This window comes from Stegostoma tigrinum, chromosome 12 (genome assembly GCF_030684315.1).
Source record: "Stegostoma tigrinum isolate sSteTig4 chromosome 12, sSteTig4.hap1, whole genome shotgun sequence".
NCBI lineage: Eukaryota > Metazoa > Chordata > Chondrichthyes > Orectolobiformes > Stegostomatidae > Stegostoma > Stegostoma tigrinum.
The window spans coordinates 70,491,069-70,513,335 of NC_081365.1; the positions used below are offsets into that span (position 1 = coordinate 70,491,069).

The 22,267-nt window shown below is 44.8% G+C and overlaps 1 protein-coding gene across 3 annotated transcripts in view; it reads right to left on the reverse strand.

The window, feature by feature from the left end:
* The window catches only part of shroom2a (shroom family member 2a), a 191,374-nt gene that overhangs the window by 100,748 nt on the left and 68,359 nt on the right, over positions 1-22,267 (reverse strand). Inside the window, exon 1 of one of the 3 annotated variants that reach the window (XM_048540706.2) lies at positions 19,722-19,787. The exons of the other annotated variants lie outside the window; for them this stretch is intronic. The gene's annotated coding sequence lies outside the window, so the exon portion shown is untranslated. Of the gene's footprint in view, positions 1-19,721; positions 19,788-22,267 lie in introns of those variants that run through there. 3 annotated transcript variants of the gene reach the window in all.

Sequence of the window (22,267 nt, forward strand, 5' to 3'; positions counted from 1 at the left end):
CCTGGCTGGCATGGAGGAGTTGGGCCGAAGACTCTGTTTCTGTGTAATATGACTCTCTGATGTCTTCGAAGAACTGGGGATCATCTTGCTACACATTGTTACACTTGTATTTAGCTTTCTTTCATATTCCAACTTCTTCCTCATGACTAACCTTATCCTCAGTTGTTCTTTAATCTCTAACTAATCAGCTGACCTAACACTCATCATTGCGTAGTTAATTTCTTTTGAAATTTGGTGCTTTCCTTGATTTTGTTAGGTAACGGTTGGTGGAGTCCTCAATTTAGCATTTTCCTTCACAGTCAGAATATACATCGAGTGTTCTGAAATGTTCTCTTAACTCTCTGCCATTGTGATCTATCCTCTAGCCTAGTATGCCAATGCACTTCAACTAGCTCAGCTTTCACGCACACCCAGCTGCCATTATCTACGCTTATAATACCAGCCTCAAACACAGTCTTCTCTCTCTTAAACTAGCTGTAAAATTCATTCATTTTGTTGTTGCTGGTATCTCAGGGTGCCTCGATTCTCAGGTCATTCATTAATTGTGTCACATTAGACAATAGCAACCCTCATCCAACCTGGTTAACAAAGTGTGAAGCTGGATGAACACAGCAGGCCAAGCAGCATCTTAGGGGCACAAAAACTGACATTTCGGACCTAGACCCTTCATTAGGGAGGACTTTTCTGATGAAGGGTCCAGGCCCGAAACATCAGCTTTTGTGCTCCTAAGATGCTGCTTGGCCTGCTGTGTTCATCCAGCTCTACACCTGGTTATCTTGGGTTCTCCAGCATCTGCAGTTCCCATTGTCTCTAATCCAACCTGGTCTCTGGTTTATCCCAAATAGTGCTGCTCTAAGAAACTATCATTTCAAAAGTATTCTGTGATCCTCACACTACAGCCAATTGGATTTTTCCAGCTTATATATAGATTAAAGTCACCTATTCACTGCAATCCTTTTATTAGAAGCATGCAACTTTATTTCTTCTTCCATTTATCACACATGATGGCTGCGACTCAGGGGCCTGCAGACCACTCCCACTACTAACTCTCCTACTCTACTATTCCTCAGCCTCACCTGAACTGTTCTATGCCCTGGTCTCCTGGACCAAGGTCATCTCCAACCACTGCACAAATACCGTCCTTAACTAACAACACTACCTCTATCTAGCCCCCTATTCTACTTGATATTAAATGTTTTTGTACATCTACGGAACTTGGGTGAATAGCGGATCACTAATTGCAGTTGTGGGGAGCTGCGGAATTTTGATCAGGCAACGCTGAATGAATGGTGGTTAAACTCCAACTTGGGATGATATGCAACTTAAGAGGTGGCATCGTTCCCATGTACCTGCTGCCCTCGCTCTTCCGGGTGGGAATGGCTGTGGGTTTGCAAAATGTGAACTCAAGAAGCCTTGATGAGTTACTGCAGTGCTTCTAGTGGATGGTACACACCACTGCACCTGTACACGCGTGGCAGGAAGTTAGCACTGAACTGGGCTGTTGACTTCTGGAACGTAGAGAATTTCTGTGTGTGTTGGTGGAGCTGCCCTTGTCCAGGCAAGTGGAGATTATTCTATCACACTTTTGACCTCTAACTTGTAGATGGTGGACAGGCTCTGGGCAGTCGTGAGGTGAGTTATTAGCCGCAGCATTCGCAGTCCTTCGCCTGCTCTTGTGACCGTAATATTTACATAATTGCCCAGCTCAGCTTCTGTTCAATGGTGACTACCCGGAAATTGATAGCGAGGGATTCGATGATGGCAATACTATTGAATGTCAAGCATCGATGATGAGGTGGTTCTGGCTTGTTGGAGATAGTCATCACTTGGCAGTTGTGCGGCGTGACAGTTACTTGCCACTTGTCAGCCCAAGCCTGGCGTGTAGAGGTGTGAGTTCCCATAACAGCCAGCATTGAAATGAGTTGGGGTTAGGCTGAAGGAAAGCATAGACCTCTTTGCAATGACCTTGCAACCAATGACAATAGATTAGGCTTGCTCCCAGCTGCTTTCAATCCGTACCTGGTCAACAAGCTCTCTGTCAACATTTTCATCCAATCGACAAAAAGAACCACGGATGCTGTAAACCTGAAGCAATAGCAAATAATTGCTGGAAAAGCTCAGCAGGTCCGTCTGTGGAGAGAAAGCAGAGTTAACGTTTCAGGTCCAGAACAGAGTGACTAGGCCTGACACATTAACCTGGCTTTCTCTGCACAGATGCTGCCATTCCTGCTGAGATTTTCCAGAAATTTCTCGTGTTTTTTTTCATCCAAACCAGACTGATTTCAAAGCCCGGTTTCCGTTATGACAGGAAATTACAACACTGTGTGCATTTATGTGGCACCATTAACACAGTAAAGTATCACCGTCAGCCAAAAGTTGACACTTTTAGAGGGTGTCAAAGAACTGGTAGAGGTCACACTGATTCAATCCGGTAATGGGAGTGAAGGGGGCAATCCCTGTTGAGACTTCTCACAAGGCATCATAAGGACCAGCCTTCCTCTGTCTCCAGTTCCCGCTGGGGTGTGTGGAAGGAGAGAAACCCTGACATCAGGCGTTGCGTTGAGCTGGTCTGTAAAAGAAAACGAAGTGGAAGGGACTTCCTGACCCTTGTATCACGCAACATTTCTGGGGCTAGAAAACGTGGCGTTCTGCATTAGCTTCTGCAAATTGCAGATGGCCTCTCTTTTATTTGGATGTTGATAGAGAGAGGCTCAATGAATCATAGCCTTAGTATTCCCAGATAAGCAGCTTGCCTCACTGCATTGTTCTCTTTATCCCGAGACCTGTAGAAACACCAAGGCCAGTAGTCTCCTGAACGCGATATTTGGAACGCAATAACACGCTGAGTTGCAAGATTTAAAGGCCGTGTGTTGTGTCTCTTATTGCTTGCAAGCCTGGTACCTAGGAAACAGAATGTCTTTGGTGATTATTAATGAGGAACTTATCAGCTCCTGATTTTGAAATAAACAGAGTGTCTTTATAAATAAATTATAAGAACGTTACGATGGATGAACACGCTCTGCCATTTATGGTACTGAGCAACATTGTCCAAGAATAGGCCTGTTTATATTCTGCTACAGTCTGTCAAATCACAGAATCCCTACCGTGTGGAAGCAGGCCATTTGGCCCATCAAATCCGCACCAACCCTCCGAATAGCATTCCAACTGGACCCACTCCCTAAAACCCTACATTTCACATGGCTAATGCACCCAACCTGCACATCTTCGGACTGCGGGAGGAAACCGGAGGACCCAGAGGAAACACGGGGAGAACGTGAAAACTCCAAGGGTGGAATCGAACCTGGATCCCTGGCGCTGTGGGGCAGCAGTGCTAAAAACTGAGCCACCGTGCCGCCCATTTTTCTTACTGGAAATATTTAGTGTTCACAGAAAACCTGTTCAGATATTGACAGTGCAGGGATCAATATAGTACAGGAAATAAAATACGAATGAACAGCACCATTGTACATCAACGCTGTACACAGTACAGTTGGTCACAGTATGGGATTGAGACTATTTTCTAGTAAAACAGAACTCAACACTTGTCTCTGAAAGATTTGCCTTTTTTTAAAATCTTCAGGTAGAATACATCCTTTCCTGCTTGCCTTGTCCCTGATGTAAGGATATTTGAGAAGCAGAAGGCCATTCAGGCTTGAGGCCTGCTTGGCTATTCCAGATCATTTGACTTTAACACTGTATTTCCACTTTGGTCTCATGTTGCTTGGCGCCGTTAGCGAACAGAAATCCACCAATGTTCACCTTGAACTTACTTCATGACTAAGCTTCCACAGCCATCCGAAGATACAGAGCGTTCCAAAGCTTCCTCCAAGTGAGGAATTTCGGTGCAGTCCTGCTTTTAATTCCAAGACTGCACCTCCTCCACCTGGGGACATATAGTTTCTGCAGGTACTCTGCCGGTCCTGCTCGTCTCTTAATGTTCTAAACCATTGGAAATATAAGCCCAATCTCCTGAAACTCTCCCCATCAGACAGTCCAACCATTCCAAGCTTCAATAAGGTGAAACTCCTCTAAATACCCTTAATGGGAAATAAAATGGAACCAACACTCGACAATACTCCAGCTGTGGTCTAACCCATTTCCTGACAAAAGAAGAAAGATTTCTTCGTGCCCGATTTTGAATCCTTTTACAATGAAGGATAACACATCATTTGCTTTCAGAATTGCTCGTTGTACCTGCAAAATTAGCATTCTGTGAGCAAGGACACTCGGGTCCCTTTGGACATGCACATTATCCAAGAACTCAACAGTCAAACAAAATACTCTGAGCCTCAATTTCTCCTATCAAGGTGGACAATAATCTCATGTAGATTAAATCCCATCTGCCATGGTCTTGCCACCCGCTCAGGCTGTCTGAAACCCCTTGGAACCTCTATAGCATCCTCCTTATAACTCTATTCTTCCTGAGTAGATTTGTAGCTTGGGTTGAGGACGTTATGGTTGGTTGGCTCGCAGACGTTTCATTACCCTGCTGGGTAACATCATCAGTGCAGCCTCCGACGGTACGCCATTGTGTTTTCGCACCTGGTATTTAAACTCTGGGGTCCACTGCAATGGGTTACCTCATTTTCAGTCTTTTTTTTGCACTGGTGTATATATAGGGTCTAGTTCTAAGTGTTTATTGATGGCCTCCTTGGTGGAGAACCAGGCCTCTAGGAATTCCCATGCCAGTCCCAGGATCCTGACATTGTCCCAATCAAACTGGTGGTTCTTCTTGTCTGTGTGTGTGTGGAGACAAGGGAGTATTGGTCATGTCAGTAAATGAACGCCAACTAGCAACAAAAAAAAACAGGTTATCTCACTCTTTCAAAGACCACAAGACATAGGAACAGAGATAGACCATTCAGCCCGATGGGTCCACTCCTCATAAAATCCCTCCACACTCAGGATCAACCCTGTGAGCCTTCTCTGGATAACCTCCAAAGCCAGTACTATATACCCCTTCTCAGATAAGGGGACCAAAGATGCTCACAGTAACAGTGAAGCATATATATTGACCAAGTCAGTGCAAAACCACTTTGTTCTTATTTATACATTACGTGATCTTGAAGTCCATTCAAACGAGCTTTAAAAGGGCCTTGCTTTAACCTCAGCTGAAAGTGAGTAGATTTGGAAATGAAAACCTTACTCAACATTACATTCAAGTGTCAATCTGCACTTGAATTTTTAGCACCAATAAATTGATTGAAGATGAATTCCCTTTGATGAAACCATGTTGACACTTTCCAATTATTCTGAGGTTCTCAAAGTGCTGGGCTGCAATATATTTCACCATCGGTCCTCACATCTTCATCATGACAGATGTCAAAGGAATCTGCTAACCATGTGCTGCTCTCTGCCTCCCTCACCATGGACTAGAGCAATAATATTTGCTACTTTCCAGGACAATTACACCTCTCCTGAATCAAGGGCCTTCTGGACAATTATCATCACTGCATCTCCACCATTAGCCACCCCCTTTAACACCTGGATCCAGCAATCAGCTCCAACAGTTTGCTCAGGACTACTGCTCTCGTGACTGTACCATCACTAAGTTCTTCTCTCCCTACCACTTCCCAATTTACAGCTGTTACTGTAATGTTTTTCTATCATCTACAGTGAGGACAGAAGCAAAATATTTGCTCATTCCATCTGCCATTTCCTTATTATCTATTATACACTTCCCCATTCTCTCTCTTTACAGGACTAACACTTACTTCACTTACCCGATTTCCTTTTTGAATACACCTTAAGACCACAAGAATTAGGAACAGTAGACCCCTGTGGTCCCTTGAGCCTGCTCTGCCATTCAATAGGACCTTACTTCTCTGATATTCCTCACGTCCACTTTCCTGCCTTTTTCCCACAACCCTCAATTCCCCTTCTGATTAGGAATCTCTCGCACCTTTGAAGATACGCAAGGACTCTGCCCCCACAGCTCTCCGTGGCAAAGAGTCCCGAAGACACTCAACTCTTGGAGAGAAGAAATTCATCCTCATCTCAGTCTTAAATCGGTGCCCGTTTATTCGGAGACTATACCCTCTGGTCCTCGGCTCTCCACAAGTGAAACATCCTCTCTGCATTTACTCTGTTAAGGCCTTTAAGAATCCTATATGTTTCATTGGCATCATCTTTCATTCTTCTAAATTCTAGTCAGTAGAGTTCCAAGCTGTTTAGCCTTTGCTCGTAAGGCAATCCCTCCATACCAAGGATTAGACTAGCGAAACTTCTCTGAACTTCCTCCAATGAAATGATATTTCTTTAAAGAAGAGGACCAAAACTGCTCACAGTATTTCAGATGTGCTCTCACATGAAGCACCTTGTACAAGTCTTCCCTTATTGTAAGACCTCCTCACTCTTACACTCCAATTCCCTGGATATAAGGCTCAATATTCCATTAGCTTTCTTCCCCTGCAAGACCTGTCATAATGATGGTCAAGATACAAAAAACACCTCAATTTGGACTGGACGAAAAATATTTATTCTTGTATTCCTATTCATGACAGATGGTGGAATTTGAATTCAATAACAAAACTCTGGAATTAAGAGTCTAGTGATGACTGTGCATCTATTGTCAATTGTCACGAAAAACCCATCTGGTTCACTCAAGGAAACTGCCATCCTTACCTGGTCTGGCCTACATATGACTCCAGACCCACAGCAATGTGGTTGACTCTGAACTTCCCTCTGGGCAATTAGGGATGGGCAATAAATGCTGCCTAGTCAGTGACACCCTCATCCCGTGAATGAATTAGAAAAAACATACGCACATTTGACCCTCATTCACCAGGAAGGAAAACATGATCGTCACTACTTTAAACCAACATTCAAATGAAATCAATGATTAGCCATGGGTGTGGATAAAAGAGACAGATTTAGCCACACGTAACAATTTCCATCGAAATCCTTTACATAAAGAGAAGCAATATGGGTTGATTTGCGTACATATCAATGAACGTCTCCCACTATTCAATAACTAAGGAAGTGAAGCACTCATAACAATCGAAAACCTCAGAATCTCTGCTCTTCATTTCTAGCTTTTGCCGCCGAGCACAAAAACAGCTTGAAGTTCACATATGTATCCTGTGCCAATATCAGGGCTGCAGACACATGTCCAACGCGAGTGTCTATTACTAATCACCGATCAGAAACTCAGTGCACCACATGTGCATTCACTGGACATTACAGGGAGAAGCCCTGGTCCGAATGGTTAATCCTGAACTTGCTGTCATGCCATGATATGCATCCACAGTGCACACAGTCTGACTCTCTCAGGCCAAAAGGTCAACACTGCAGCTGAATAAACTGGTAACTTCCCAGAGACTGAGCTAAATGGATAAAATAAACTATTCAACAAATGCTACTCAAAAGGTCCAACTGGGTTCACCTCTTTGCGACATCTCACTCCTATGAAACGGACCACGGTTTTTACTGGGGGAACAGGGTAGATGCCTATCTGTTCAGCAATGAATGAACCCAGACGGCCACTCTGTAATCCAAACAGGGTTTCAAAAGGCATCAAAACAATGCCCATTTCGACACACATCATTCAATGTTAATTCTTTCTGTACTTTTCCCGTAGCTGGAACACCCTCTCAGATCATCATTCACCATGCCTTGCTCTCAGTTGACATTGCCCTGTTCAATGTTCATAATTATAGTCACATCACTATTGAAAATGCGCAAGGCAGAGTTGATAACCCAAATTACAGCTTTTGCTAGATTTCACAGCGAAGGTAATGAATGAGAAACTGCCTGGATATGGTTTTTATTGGAGACGAGTTTCTTTGATGTTTGGAAACTCGGGTTTTGTTCGATGCTGTGTTGCATGAAGACACAGAGGTCAAATTGAATACAACACTACATCTGTAACTTATGTTTAACGCGTGCCCCCCTATAGAGACACATTTGTTGCTACATGCTGACTGACGTACTGATTTTTCCTACAGATACTTAGGCACAGAGACAGATTTCTGATCCAGCACAGTGTTAACATGGCAAAACCCTACTATCCCAATCCATGTGCCAATTGTTGGATTCCTACTGTTCTCGCAATCTTTGTGTATAGGTAACTGAATGTGAATGCATTAGGACCTCAGATACATACACAAAGCATATCAAATAAATAAATGCTGCCCAGCCAGTAACGTTCATACCCCTTGGATAAATTAAAACATTTTTCTTTCAGTTGAGCATTAAAATGCCATTATTTTCTCAGAATTTGAAACCAGTGATTGTCAGACATAAGCAAAGACACAAGACCAGAATGATGACAGTTTTGGCCTAGTGGTATTATCGCGAGACTATTAACCCAGAGACGCAGGTAATGTCCTGGAGACCTGGGTTTGAATCCCACCATGGCGGATGGTGCAATTTAATTACAAATTTTCATTGAACTCAAAGTCTAATGACTTCTAAGAATCCATCGTCGATTTTCAGAACAAAACCATCTGGTTCACGAATGTCCTATAGGGAAGGAAACTGCCATCCTTACCTGGTCTAGGCCTACATGTGACTCCAGACCCACAGCAACGTGGTTGACTCTTAACTGCCCTCTGGGGCAATTACGGATGGACAATAAACACTGGCCAACCCTCTGTCGCTCACATCCCACAAATGAATAACAAAAAAAACCTCATAAACCTTCTTCCATACAGTGAGGGTCTGAGACTGTGGTGGAGGCGATTTCACAGAAATCTATAAAACTCTAACAGGACTTGCTCGGGTAAATGGAGAAAGGATGTTCCTGATGACCAAGAAGGGGTCACAGTTTAAGGATACAGGACAGGCCATTTAGGTCTGAGATGAGAAATTCTCTCCCATGAGTGGTTCAATAGATCGACGTGGTTACCAATTTGTCTCTCACTGGATGGCAATCTGCAATAGGAGGACAGCCAGAAGAAACAGAGTGTGTCTGCGGAGAACTCGCAAAAGATGGAGTGTATACTTGCAGACAAGGCCCTTAAATTGATTCCACGTTTGCAAGCAGCATTCCTTTCATGTCAGATCAGAAGTGAGAAGTCATAAATCTTGACAGGCTGCAAGAAAACACTGAACTGCTGTTCAGTGCAAGACACATTTTCCACAATTACCAACGCGCTGATGTTAAGAGTGGTGACCTTTGGCACAGTACAAAGCCTTTTTCCTCTGTCACCATGCTCACGCATTTCATTTTCCCCCCACCCTTGCTTTAAGGTGCCAGACGTTCCTCAGGTAGTAACACGCTCACCTTCCGAGCTCGAAGGCTCTGTGCTCAAGTTCTACTTCAGAGAACTGAGCACAACAATCAAGACCAACACTCCCTGTGGAGTGTTACACTGTCAGTGGCACCGGTTTTCGGATCGAGACAATGAATTGCAGCCCAGTCTAACCTCTAGTTTGGATCTTCCCCACAAGTGGGGAAAATCCTCTCTCTGTCAACTTTCTCAGTATCTTTCCTCAGTTTGAAGATCTGCATTAGATCAATCTTTTTACAACCTTTCCAATGCATCTATATTCTTGTCATAATGCTACTACCAGCACTGTAAACTATATTCAAATCCTGACAACACCCCTTAAAATTGTGCTTCCCAGTTGGCTCAGTAACAAAAACAGAAGTTGCTGGAAAAGCTCAGCCGGTCTGGCAGCATCTGCGAAGAATGATCAAGATGATCATGGCTGATAGGATTGTAATCTTGAACCACATTCCTGCCTACCCCGATTACCTTTCACCCTCCTGCCTAACTAGAATCAATTCACCACTTCTTTAAAAATATTCAGAAGCTCTGCTTCCATCACCCTTTCAGGAAGAGAGTTCCAAAGATTCCTAGCCCTCTGACAGAAAGCATGTTGCGGAATCAGTTTTAAATGTATGACCCCTGATTTTTCAGGCTGAATGACCTGTTTCTACGCTGGCACGTTCAACGTATTTTCTCACAACGCAATGAACGCACTTCAAAAAGAACTCCACTGAGTGTTGCTGTACAAGGTGTGAGGTCCTCAAAATGTTAATACCAAGGACTGCATTGTGCATGGCCTGTTGTGATGAAGCTGTAAGGTTTATTGTGAGGGAACAGCTCTGGGCTTTGAAGGAGATGAACCTAGCAACTAGATCTCCCTCAGGTCTTAGTGACAATGTTGAGATATTAACGTAACTTGTGTCACACAATAAACTGCATCTTATTTGAGACAACAGTCATTTCTCGCTCTCGTTAAACAACAGTGGTTTTCCTTGACCACATTAAACCAGCCAGCCCCTTTGAATCTCACCCAAAAAGGATGACGTGGCGAAGACTCATTCAGTGATGATTGTGAAGCAATTTTAAGCAGTCGAGAGGTGGGAAAAGCTTTTCCACAAACGTAAGCCATTTATTTCTTATATGGGCCACACGCATGGCTCCCATCAGGAATTTCTTCCCCACTTTTAGGCAAGGTGTTTAGCCTTGTGCCAATTGCAGTCCTCCCTTTCCAACTTGTCGGAGCTGGGACTGGTGAAAGGAAGGAGCACATGGAAAAGGAACTGAAGTGTACAAAACGGGCAAAGGCAGGGCAGCAGGGCTAGCTACGCAGGCATGAAGATGATTGTTCTGTGTGTGGAGGGCTTGACCAAGCGTGAAATTGTGACCACATTCTCACATCATGTGGCACGTCCAATTCTTTGGCAACTGTGCGCCAGTCTGGCTGCCCTCAGGTATAGGACTGTCCATTTATGAACTGCAAGGCCTCAGGGGAACTACAGATCTGTCCAACTGCAATTCAAGTCGTTTTAATGCAGCAGCTCCGCATTCAGATTCAGAAAACAGTTCCCACTGTTTGGAGTCACACTGACAAAAATAGCACTGGATATTTTAGCTGCTTATCTGCAGACACTGTGTAGGGCTGATACCAGCACGCCACTCTTGATATCATGGAAGCAATGGAAAACGTACAAGTGAACAGTTACATTCCAATAGCACTGTCAGACTTCTGATGCTTATCCCTTGATAACCTACAGTCAGCTTCTCTGGGTCTAGGGCTGTGTCATTTTTTTCTAGTCTATGTTGCGGCAAGAAGAATGTGCAAAACAAACATGCTGTGTTGTACAGGGGCAGGGACCAGTTTGGGAGATTAACAAACACATCCAATATTAATGCACAGGGGAATGAGACAGAGAGAGAGAGAGAGAGAGAGGGGAAAAGAGAGAGAGAGAGAGAGCGAGCGAGCGAGGGGGAGAGGGGGAGAGAGCGCGAGAGGGCGAGAGAGGAGAGAGAGAGAGAAAGAAAATGTGGGGGAAGGGAAGAACATTGTGAAATGATTTGAGGCACAAAACAAGACAAGGGTCAGAGAAACATAGCAAGAGGTTGGAGAATGACATTGAGAGGAGGAGAAAGATCTGGGCTGACTGTAATTAGGACCAGCCCAAAGCTAACTTGTCAGCATCTTCAGAAATGAGAGCAACTCTGAATTGCATTAAGTGGAAACTCAAAAGTGGAAACCCTTGAAACGAAACCACGGGCCACATAACTCAGCAGACAAAAGGCAAGTGGGAAACCAGTAAGACAAAGTAATTCAAAGCCTTTCAGTTCATCCAGAAAATAAGTTGAGAATAATAACGAGTAATCAAGAGGATTACAATAATAAAAGCAATTAAATAGAAAAATGACTGAGGGATGACCTTACAGAGGTTTATAGAATCATGAGGGACATGGATAGAGTGAATAGCCAAGGCCTTTTTCCCGCGGTGAGAGAGTCCAAAACGAGTGGGCACAGGTTTAAGGTGAGCGGGGAAAGATTTTAAAAAAGACCTGAGCAGTAACTTTTCCATGCAGTGGACAGTAGATATACGGAACAAGCTGGCAGGGAAGTAGTGAAGGCAGATACAATTACAACATTTAAATGGCACCTGGATGGGTATTTGAAGGGTTTCGAGGGATATGGGCCAAATGTTGGCAAATGGGATGAGGTCAGACTGGGATATCTGATTGGCATGGACGAGTTGGACCGAAGGGTCTGTTTCTATGCTCCATGATCCTATGTCCTTTCTTGGTTTGGGTTAATTGAGAACCAGGAGACAACTTAATGTGTGTGTTTGGCTGCTCTGAAGTGAAATCTGGAAACACAATTTACTTTGTAGTCTCATTCTCCTAAGCCTGTGGTGTCGGGGCTGGTAGCAGCACAGCTGGGGATGAAATTACAGGATTTTAAATTCCAGGAAAAACATTTTTCCACAGGCCACAGGGCAACACTTCACTTCTTCAATTAAAGCCCAAAATTCTCAGAGGTCAGAGCAGGCCATTAAAAATGAAAACATGAATACCTTAAATATAAAGGAGAATACTTTTAATATGAATGCTGTCATTCAACAAGTTATTCCTGTTCGATTTGATATTCCTCTTTTATGCAATTCTCCCTTTTCTCATGTTTCCCTCCTCTCATACACTCCTTAAAACTTAACTCTTTGATTCAACATTTTAGTCAGCCCTCCTAATATCTCCCACAGCTCAGCTTCAACTGTGAGTTAAACATGCCTAGGGAAGTTTTCCTATATTAAAAAGCACTAGGTAGAGGTGAGCAGTGGTTATGGGTGATTGGGGAAATGTTGGTATTGCAACAAAAACATGGTCTCATCAGGGCTGTTCTCGGACATGCGTGTGGGAGACAGCCAACTGCTTGCACTCAGGAGTGGTCCCATTCAAGGCACTTGATTAAAACTGGAAAACTCCTCCCAGCTGAAAGGAGAAAGGCCACATTTCACTTTCAGTCTCTCTGCTTTTCAGTGGATCTGTCCTTCCTGTACTGATCTTGATCACTACGCTTCCTCTGAGGAAACTTGAAAAAATTGCACATTTTCCCCTCCAAAGCAAGAGGCCCGACCGTAGTAACCTTAGGAAAATTCCTTTCTCTTCATTCATAGGATGGGACTCCCCCAGACAGGGTCAGTATTTCTTGCCCATCTCTTGAGATGGCGGTGGTGAGTTTATCTGCTTGATGACTGTAGTGCTTTGGAAGGGGTGGGGTTGGAACACCCAAAGTGCTGTTAGAAAGTGTCTCCAATATTTGACCCAGTGACAGAGAGGGAATAGCGATCTAATTCAAGGTCAGGACGGTGACTGGCTTGGAGGGGGGTCTTGCAGACGGTGGTGTACATGTGACTGATGTCTTTCTGTGTTGTGCAGGTGGTGCTGAAAGAGCCTTGCAGTACTGCAGATGGTACGCAGTGCTGTCTGTGTGTGTCAGCGGGGAGGCAGGCTACTGTTTGGAAACATCACTCTTCCACACACTTCACCACTTGGCTCCTACTCTTTCCTTGCTACACGCCATTCAGCCCATCGTGTCGGCACCAGCTCTCCAGTTCAGTGCATTGTTTCAAATGAGCATCTCATTCCCTTTCGCAGAGTCAAACCTGCCTCCACCCCAGTCTCAGACAGTGTATCTTCGGCCCAAGCGCTCACTGTGTGGCAAAAGGTTTTTTTTGTTATTCATTCATGGGATGAGGACATCATTAACCAGGCCAGCATTCGCTGCCATTCCCGAATTGCCCAGAGGGCAGTTACGTGTCAACCACATTGCTGTGGGTCTGGAGTCACATGTCTGCCAGACCAGGTGAGGATGGCGGTTTCCATCCCTAAAGGACGAGACTGAACCAAATAGGTTTTTCTCTGATAACTGGTAATGGTTTTATGGCCATCATTAGATTCTTAATTCCAGATTTGTTTTTTTTTAATTATTGAATTCAAATTCCACCACTTGCTGCCAGATCGCCAGAACATTACTGGGGGCATCTGGATTAATAGGCTAGCAATAATACCACTAGGCCATCACATCCCTGCAAGCATCAAAACAAGTGCGGGCTGCTTCACAATCAGCTGGCCAACAGCAGAACGCAGGATCTGACTTGGTACTGCATCAAGAACAGTGAGAAGCTGCTGCTTTTCTGATCTGGAGTCCAACTAAATGCACGTTCTCAGTCTTATGGTCTCAGATAAATAAAAAATACTCCATTCCTCTATTTTCCAAGAGCAGTGCTCCATTGTCTGCTCTCGAGCTGCAACCCATAATCTGATTGCTCACTCATTTTCGGTGGGCTCCTGGTGTTCACCAATGTGGAGTGTCACATTCATTTGCGATTGTTAGCTTTGTAGCTAATTCAGTTGGGACTGACAGAATGCAAGGTGACATTTACCTAAATGCGCCTTCTTCCTCCACTTTATGGTAGGGACCTGGAACTCTCAGCCTGAAAGGGGCAGAAACCCTCAATTCCTTTACAAGTGCTGAGAGAATGCACCTCAAGCGTGGGGCTATGGACAAAACAATGTGCCGTAGGATTACGATTTCAGAGACATAATGGCCTCTTTCTCTGCCATACATCTTCTGTGACTCGATAACAAATCATCAGTGGTGTATCTGGTGTAGCTCCTATTTTAGAACAGCGACACTACTTCCAATGAGAATGGAACACACTGACTGCCATGCAGTGTGTTTGTGTGTGTGTGTGCGGTGTCTCTCTGTGTGCGCTATAGAAATGCAAGTGCTTTCCTTTGACTCTTTTATTCCTTCACATCAACAAGAGCCCTCATTCCACAGGACAAATGGCAGCCATCATTCTGGTCTGTGCTCCAAGCGTAGAGAATCGCACAACCGAGACAGTGTAGTGATGATGCCAAGTTTAGCGCTGCCCATCAGGCCAGCCTATGAATGGCCAGCTCCCTCTGCTGCTGGAATAAGAGACAGGGGCTTCTAATGCCACTGTCAGCATTGCAGTGGGCACAGAGCACTAGGGTAGCCCCAGAACAAAGGCACCAGACACAAGAGTGCTCCCCTCAGAAAAACCAAGCCCCTGCTGCCAGTCACCCAAGCATCACTTCGACCATGGCTGCCCTACTTTGCAAACTGTGTGCGTAGGGTTGTGAAAGGCTGGAGCACTTCCTGATTCTGCAGGACATACCTGGGGCTGATGTCGCAACCGAAGGGGAACAGTTCACTCCAACAGCCATTTTGCCAAACCAGAAGAAGAGCTCCACTCTAACCCTATCAACAGGGACCTTGGGCAGTCTCAGCTTGCCCTGTTGCTGAACGAATCTGCTGTTCAAGTCCCACCTGCTCCACAGCTTTGTCAATGAGATGTCTGAACAAGGTGTCTGGAATTTTTCTGCTTACGTTCGAAATACAAAGACACAGATCATGTCTCTGGATTTTCCAGGGGTCTTTTATCCCCCTTCAAGTTCCACTCTTCCTTCACTCAGCCCTAAAAGCCCACGTCTCAGACGTCTAGCTTAAGAGATTATAGGCCTGATTTTCTCCAATCCATCTTCGCTATCAGCACTTTAACAGCACAGGTCTCTGAGAGGAGGAGGGTTCTGCGCGGAATGCTTAAGCTTCTCAACAGGAATACATTCTGCATGCCACTCATTTCTGCAGGCCATAAACAACAGCCCACAAAGCTGACTTTCAACTGATGTGGTAGTGTGAGGTTAGCACACATCGAAGGAGGCGGCGATCATCAGGAATTTAAAAGCTTTGAACTACTGCATATTCTACGTTCAAACAGCGGCTCACGGGGTGGAAGGCAGGAGCCGGAAGGGGCGATCAAATCGGAGCTAAAGAATCCAGGGAGGTGATGGCGGCTGGTGGAAAAGGCTAAAGGAAGAATTGAAAGTTAGACTTCCACTTCCATCAGTCCTCAGGGCCACACCAGTCTGTGTACTCTGACAGGTCATACAGCTCAACAGCAGCCTACTGCCATCACAACATTTGGTCCAATGTTGCTTTTGAAGTTTTGAATTAAAAGTAAAAGCCATTTGGCGGGGGAGGAGTTAGAAGACCTCCCAGCACGATGTTGGATTGGAGCAGGGCTGCTCCCCCCAGGGTCTTGGTCACTATTCACCCCTGAACCCCGCATCATCCTAGTTCATCGTCAGGTCATGACCTCACTGCAGCCTGTGTGACTCCATTCCATTGGTTATGGGATGGTCCTGAACATTGAAGATGTGCTATGAATGGCTCTTTGTTCATACAAACGCATCACTTCTTTCCAATAGATCCCAAAGTAGTACTGACACCTCACTGCATCTTCTAAACTTCAGGTATTTAAGCCCCTCTGGACTCCACCCTATCACAGATAACCTTCCACTTTCCTGTCCTCTTCCCACATGCTCAAAACTCTTACCTTTCTATTTTTCCTCGGTTCTGACCCAAAATGTCAATTCTGTTTCTCTCCAATGAATGTTGCCTGACCTGCTAAGTTTATTCGTTCCCCCCCACCCCAGCTTTATTGGTTCCAGCACCTGCAGCGTTTCTGTTAGTGCGTCTTCAAGCCCACCTTGATACGCTTTTGCCCGATATTGACCATTGAATCTGCCGGGCGGAAGAGGCAGCCAGCTTATACCAAGCACAATCCGCCAAAAGAGCACCATTGCGAAGGGTGAATGAACCAGGGTACACAGAGGGACAGGCGTCAGTCACAAATCTCACCTGGAAATGTCAACCCGAAGGAGGAAGAGGGAAATTTGGTTTAACCCAGAAGGCAACAGCTTCAACAATGTCTGGGGGTGGCACAGCGGCTCAGTGTTTAGCACTGCCGCCTCACAGCACCAGGGACCTGGGTTCGATTCCACCCTCGGGCGACGGTCTGTGTGGAGTTTGCACATTCTCCCCGTGTCTGCGTGGATTTCCTCCGGATGCTCCGGTTTCCCGCCACAGTCAAAAGATGTGCAGGCTAGGTGGATTGGCCATGTTAGACTACCCACTGTGCTCAGGGATGTGAAGATTAGGTGGGTTATAGGGGGATGGGTCTGGGTGAGATGCTCTGAGGGTCGGTGTGAGCTTGTTGGGCCGAAGAGCCTGTTTCAACACTGTAGGGATTCTATGGTTTGGTCTCAGCCAGGAATACATCGTATCTTGAACCCTCAGATGACTGTAATGACACAAACTGAACAACCTCGATAGTTCGAACACTCAATAACAGGAGATGAAATCCTTGAGGCGCCCTGCGATCATCAGGGGGTCAGGTCACATTAGAAACCATCAGGGGTCACTGAACAATCATACTGAAGTCAGTTAAATCCATGGGAACTGTTCCAGAATAGCAGTTGTCTGGTTTCATAAAAATGAAAAACAGAACATGGAACGTGAGGCGCGATATACCCTCCTCACGGCTAAACTTTGACAAAACTAAAAGCCCCTTTTTCTTTGGAAGAAGCCTTACTCTATCCCTTTCCACACTTCTCTTGAATGGCTGATGAGGTTATCACAGGGAGCTGCCTTCAATTCACATGGAGCCCCCGCAGGTCCGTATTCAGTGACACACCCCATTGGATGAATACTTTGGTTTGGGGTTGGAAGAGTGGAAAATGGAGGACAAAAACAGGAGGGAAGATTTCCTGCACACTGAGGGTAATCATCTTTGCTATTCGCTCATGGCCAGCAATTGTTGCCTGTCCCTAGCTCCCCTTGAACTGAATGGCTCAGGAGGCCATTTCAGAGGCCAGTTGACAGCCAACCATATTGCTGTGGGTCTGGAGTCATGTGCAGGAGGGGGTGGGGGTGACAGATTTCCTTCCCTGAAGGATATTAGCGAGCCAGGTGGGTTTTTCCAACAAACAGCAATGATTTACGGTCTTCAGTAGATCCTTAATTCCAGTTTTTTTAAAAGTGAACTCAAATTCCACTACCTGACATGACTGGTTTTGAACCCAAGTCTCTCGAATGTTAATCGAGTTTTTGGATTTATTGTCTAGTGATAATACCACTAGGCCATCACCTTCCCTATGTTTCAGCTTCTAAAAGATCTGTCTTTCATCTTTTTGTTTAAATATGTCATGTTATTCTATAACAGTTCCCATGGATTTAACTGAATTTATTATCACTGAAAACCATCAGGGATCAGCAAACAATGTGACTGACCTCCATATAATCAGATAGCACTGCAAGGATTTCATGTCATGTTCTTGTATGTTCGCTCACTTGAGCTTGTATTCCATAATGCCACCATTGCAAATATTCTCTATAGCTCCATCCAATACACTAGCCCAAAACTCTATCTTTCTCTAGTTTCTCTCCCATCTTCCCTTCATCTCATTGGAACATAAGGCCAGCAGCAAGCCATTCAGCCTTTAAAATCTGCCCTGCTATTCAATACTATCACAGCTGATCAAACACTTCAGTGGTTTTTACTGACTGCAACTCCTTCAAACTCTGAGCTGATCTTAACCATGAGACCCACCTCCTGCTCCATTGACCGCATTCCAATCTGCTGACCGCACAGCTCCTCGTCCTGATCCCTTTATCAGTCAATACTGTTAGCTCGAGGGGTTGCCTCTCTCTATAAAATCTGTCATCACTCCTCTCCTCAAAAAATATAACAGAGCTCAGCACGCTTACAAAACTACTGTCTCATCTTCAACATCTCCTAGCCATTTCAACAATAAATATTTCGTCAATAAATAAATCATTCTGCTATTACTCAGGTACCTACTCAATACCCAGCAAAAGATACCACAATGGTCAATCTTCTCCAGCGAGCGCACACTTTGGCAATACTGAAAGTAAGGATAGTTAAGTGAGTGACAATGATGCTGGACTAGGAACTTAACAACTGCCAATTTAACGCAGACAGAGGGGCAAATCTGGAAGCAGCTTTCTGTTCTTCAGTCATACCTTGGCCGAGTTCTACCTCAACCCCATATCCTATCGCATATATTCTTACTCCGCACAAAACCATCCACCTCAGTTTTCCGCAAGTTAATCGGCTCAGCACATTTCTCAAAGAGAATTACAGATTTCCACACGTCTGACACTGAGCCTGAGGAGACATGAGGGACAGGTGACAAGAACCTGGGTCAAAGTCGTGGGATTTTTAGCAGCAGCTTAAGAGGAGGGCTGAGAGGGAGAGAGGACAGACTTAGGGAGGCAAATCAGGGAGCGGTGAAGGGGGTGGGTTAGTGAGAAAGTTTTAAAAAAAAAGAGGGGGGGAGAAAAAAACATCAAACACAGCCTAGAGGACAAGAAGATAACATCAATAATGGGAAGCTGTGACGATGGATTCAATCCTGAAACAACAGCCAACTTATGCAAATTACATAGGCAGGACAAATGTGGCTTGGTAACATTTAGAGGATAGGGGGTGGTCAATACAGAGGCTACCATTTGATTCCAAATGGCCCTTTCCTGTCCACTGAGTAACAAGTGCAAGAGGGAGCCACCAACCTACAGACTCTCACTGCCTCCTCAAAGAGGTAGCTGCGATATACAAGATAATAAAATGTGAGGCTGGATGAACACAGCAGGCCAAGCAGCATCTTTTGTGCTCCTGAGATGCTGCTTGGCCTGCTGTGTTCATCCAGCCTCACATTTTATTATCTTGGAATTCTCCAGCATCTGCAGTTCCCATTATCTCTTATAGCTGCGATATACAAAGCAAGTTTGTGAAACCCTGCACTGGCCACGTCATTGCCTCAGGGAGCTGCATCGGCCCCGTCTCGATTCGCTCTGGAGTTGCTTCATCCACATTCACCCTTCCCACTCTCCAACACAGTGTGTTTCTCAACCACTAGGACGTGCCCCACTGGTGCGGCACAAACACTGTCGAGGTGCAACACCAAGAGCTGACACGCTTGCCAATGGAATGCAATCACAGGCTTCTCACAATTCACTTCCTCACTACAATTCAGCAATACTACTTAGTCTCAGCAGAAAGCACTGCAATTTTTACTGTCCCTGAAATTTCCAAGAATGTTCAACAATAAAATGCAGGTTAAAAAATAACGCACCTCAGAAAAAGTTGGGGCCTGGTTTTTGTCAATGTGGGATTTCAAGGTTGAGAGCCACTGCTGTAATAGAGCTCCAACACAGTGCAGCGATTCAACATTAAAATTAGAATTCTGTGTATATGGATATTGCTCCAGGCAATACCAGTATAGCTGGCATTCCTTTACTCATGCTACACAACAATCACGTGTACAGACTTGAAGACGGCATTACAATTGTTTTCAGCTGCAAAACTGCCAAATAGCTTTAAAAGTCCAGGCAACACATTCAGAAAAACACCTTCAAATGGTGGATCTTGACCAATTAGCTATCTCTGCTTGTTGGTAAGATGGCTGCTGTTCGGGTCCTTTGTCCAATGATCAACAGATTATCATGCCCATGGGTAAGAACCCTGAAATACAACAGACACTTCGAATCTGTAATTCTAAAGGTTTTTCTTTTTTAAATTGCGGCTGTATATGTAAAATAAGTGGGTGTCTGGACACCCAAGGGATTTCCTAACTACAGATGCAAAGGGAACTTCAAGCAACAGCCAGCTAAAAAGAAAAGGGGGGTGGAGAAGGGAGGGATGGAGGGAGAGAGGGAGGGGGAGAGACACACAAGTCAAAATGGACTGTGATCTCTCATGACTACAAAGATAATGAAGGGTTGATGACCTCTTGAGGTTTATGTTGCAAACATTTTTTTTGGTTTTTCCCTTTGTAGAATACGCAAGAGCCAGAATTAAAATGCCAGCTTCAAGTCTACTGAGTATGCCAGTGAGACTGAGCATGTATACCAGTGGTTTAAGTTACCCATGTGTAGCAAAAAGAAAGGAATGCAAACTATGCTGGTATTGCCTTTGGTGATATCCAAAGAATGAGCACTGTTGTGCACTGTTGGAACGAGCCTGGATTCAAACATTAGGATGCTGGGATGGTCACGGTCAAAGAACTATCCACTAGTTACCCCAGTGTTGCAAGCAAAGAGACTCCCTCACTGACTGCAAGAAGTTACCCAGTTAGGTATCACCTTGGATGCTGGAATTCAGGTACTGGGAAAAGGAAACAGAACCACAGAATTTCAAACAAGCTGAAAACTAAAAAAAACTCGAAATTGATTGCTGACCCAAGAGCAGCCCTACTGCTAAAGTCACAATGTTCAACCATCCACTCTGTAGACGTTTCACAAACTGACCTGCACAGTTTTCAATTTCTCTTCCATCTCTTTTTGGACTCACCTCTTAGCGTTGCTGGTTCTTCTTGTGTTCCTTAATTAATAAACTCGTACTTTGGGGACTCAAGGAAATCTGGTTAAATTTGCTCTGATTATGTTTACCTGGGTCTCGCAGAAAAGTAAGGGACCAAAACAAGGGAAGGGATCTGTTTCTAAGCTAACATGTTGCAGTGAATGAAGTAGGGGAGTCACCCATCTTGGGAGTTTAATGATTCAGTGTATCTCTCCGAGAACCGGGACAACGTGGGAAACCTGGCCAAGGGTCTGTGTGTAACAGCATTCCAGCAGAGACGCTGCCTGAATCCCATCATGGGTGCTGTGTCATCAATGCATTTTAGAAGTAACCCTGCACACATTATGTAATGCTGCACATAAATCTCTCGTTCAGATCCCAGGGAGAAATCTCATGCTTATATGGGTTTCAAGTAGGGAGACTTAAAGTACACTGGTTTCATGTTTCATTTCTGGGACTCTCACAGCTGCTGTTTCAAAATCCATGCACTAATTTTTGACTCATGGTCTAACCTCCAGACTCAGCTGTTCCAAAACTGCCAGTACCTTCCATCTTCCTTAAAGGACAAGGTCAAAAATCACACAACACCATGTTATTGTCCACAGGTTTTTGAGGACACAAACTTTTGGAGTCTCGCTCCTTCTACAGGTGCCAGAGAGAGAGGTGGGATTGGACGCAGCATTTATAAGCAAAAGATCAAAGGTCATAGAACTGATGCAGTGATGAACAAACCGAAGATAGAACATAGAACATAGAACAGTACAGGCCCTTCAGCCCATGATGTTGTGCCGACCATTGATCCTCATGTATGCACTCTCAAATTTCTGTGACCACATGCAGGTCCAGCAGTCTCTTAAATGTCCCCAATGACCTTGCTTCCACAACTGCTGCTGGCAACGCATTCCATGCTCTCACAACTCTCTGTGTAAAGGACCCGCCTCTGACATCCCCTCTATACTTTCCTCCAACCAGCTTAAAACTATGACCCCTCGTGCTAGCCATTTCTGCCCTGGGAAATAGTCTCTGGCTATCAACTCTATCTATGCCTCTCATTATCTTGTATACCTCAATTAGGTCCCCCCTCCTCCTCCTTTTCTCCAATAAAAAAAGTCTGAGCTCAGTCAACCTCTCTTCATAAGATAAGCCCTCCAGTCCAGGCAGCATCCTGGTAAACCTCCTCTGAACCCTCTCCAAAGCATCCACATCTTTCCTATAATAAGGCGACCAGAACTGGACGCAGTATTCCAAGTGCGGTCTAACCAAAGTTTTATAGAGCTGCAACAAGATCTCACGACTCAAACTCAATCCCCCTGTCAACGA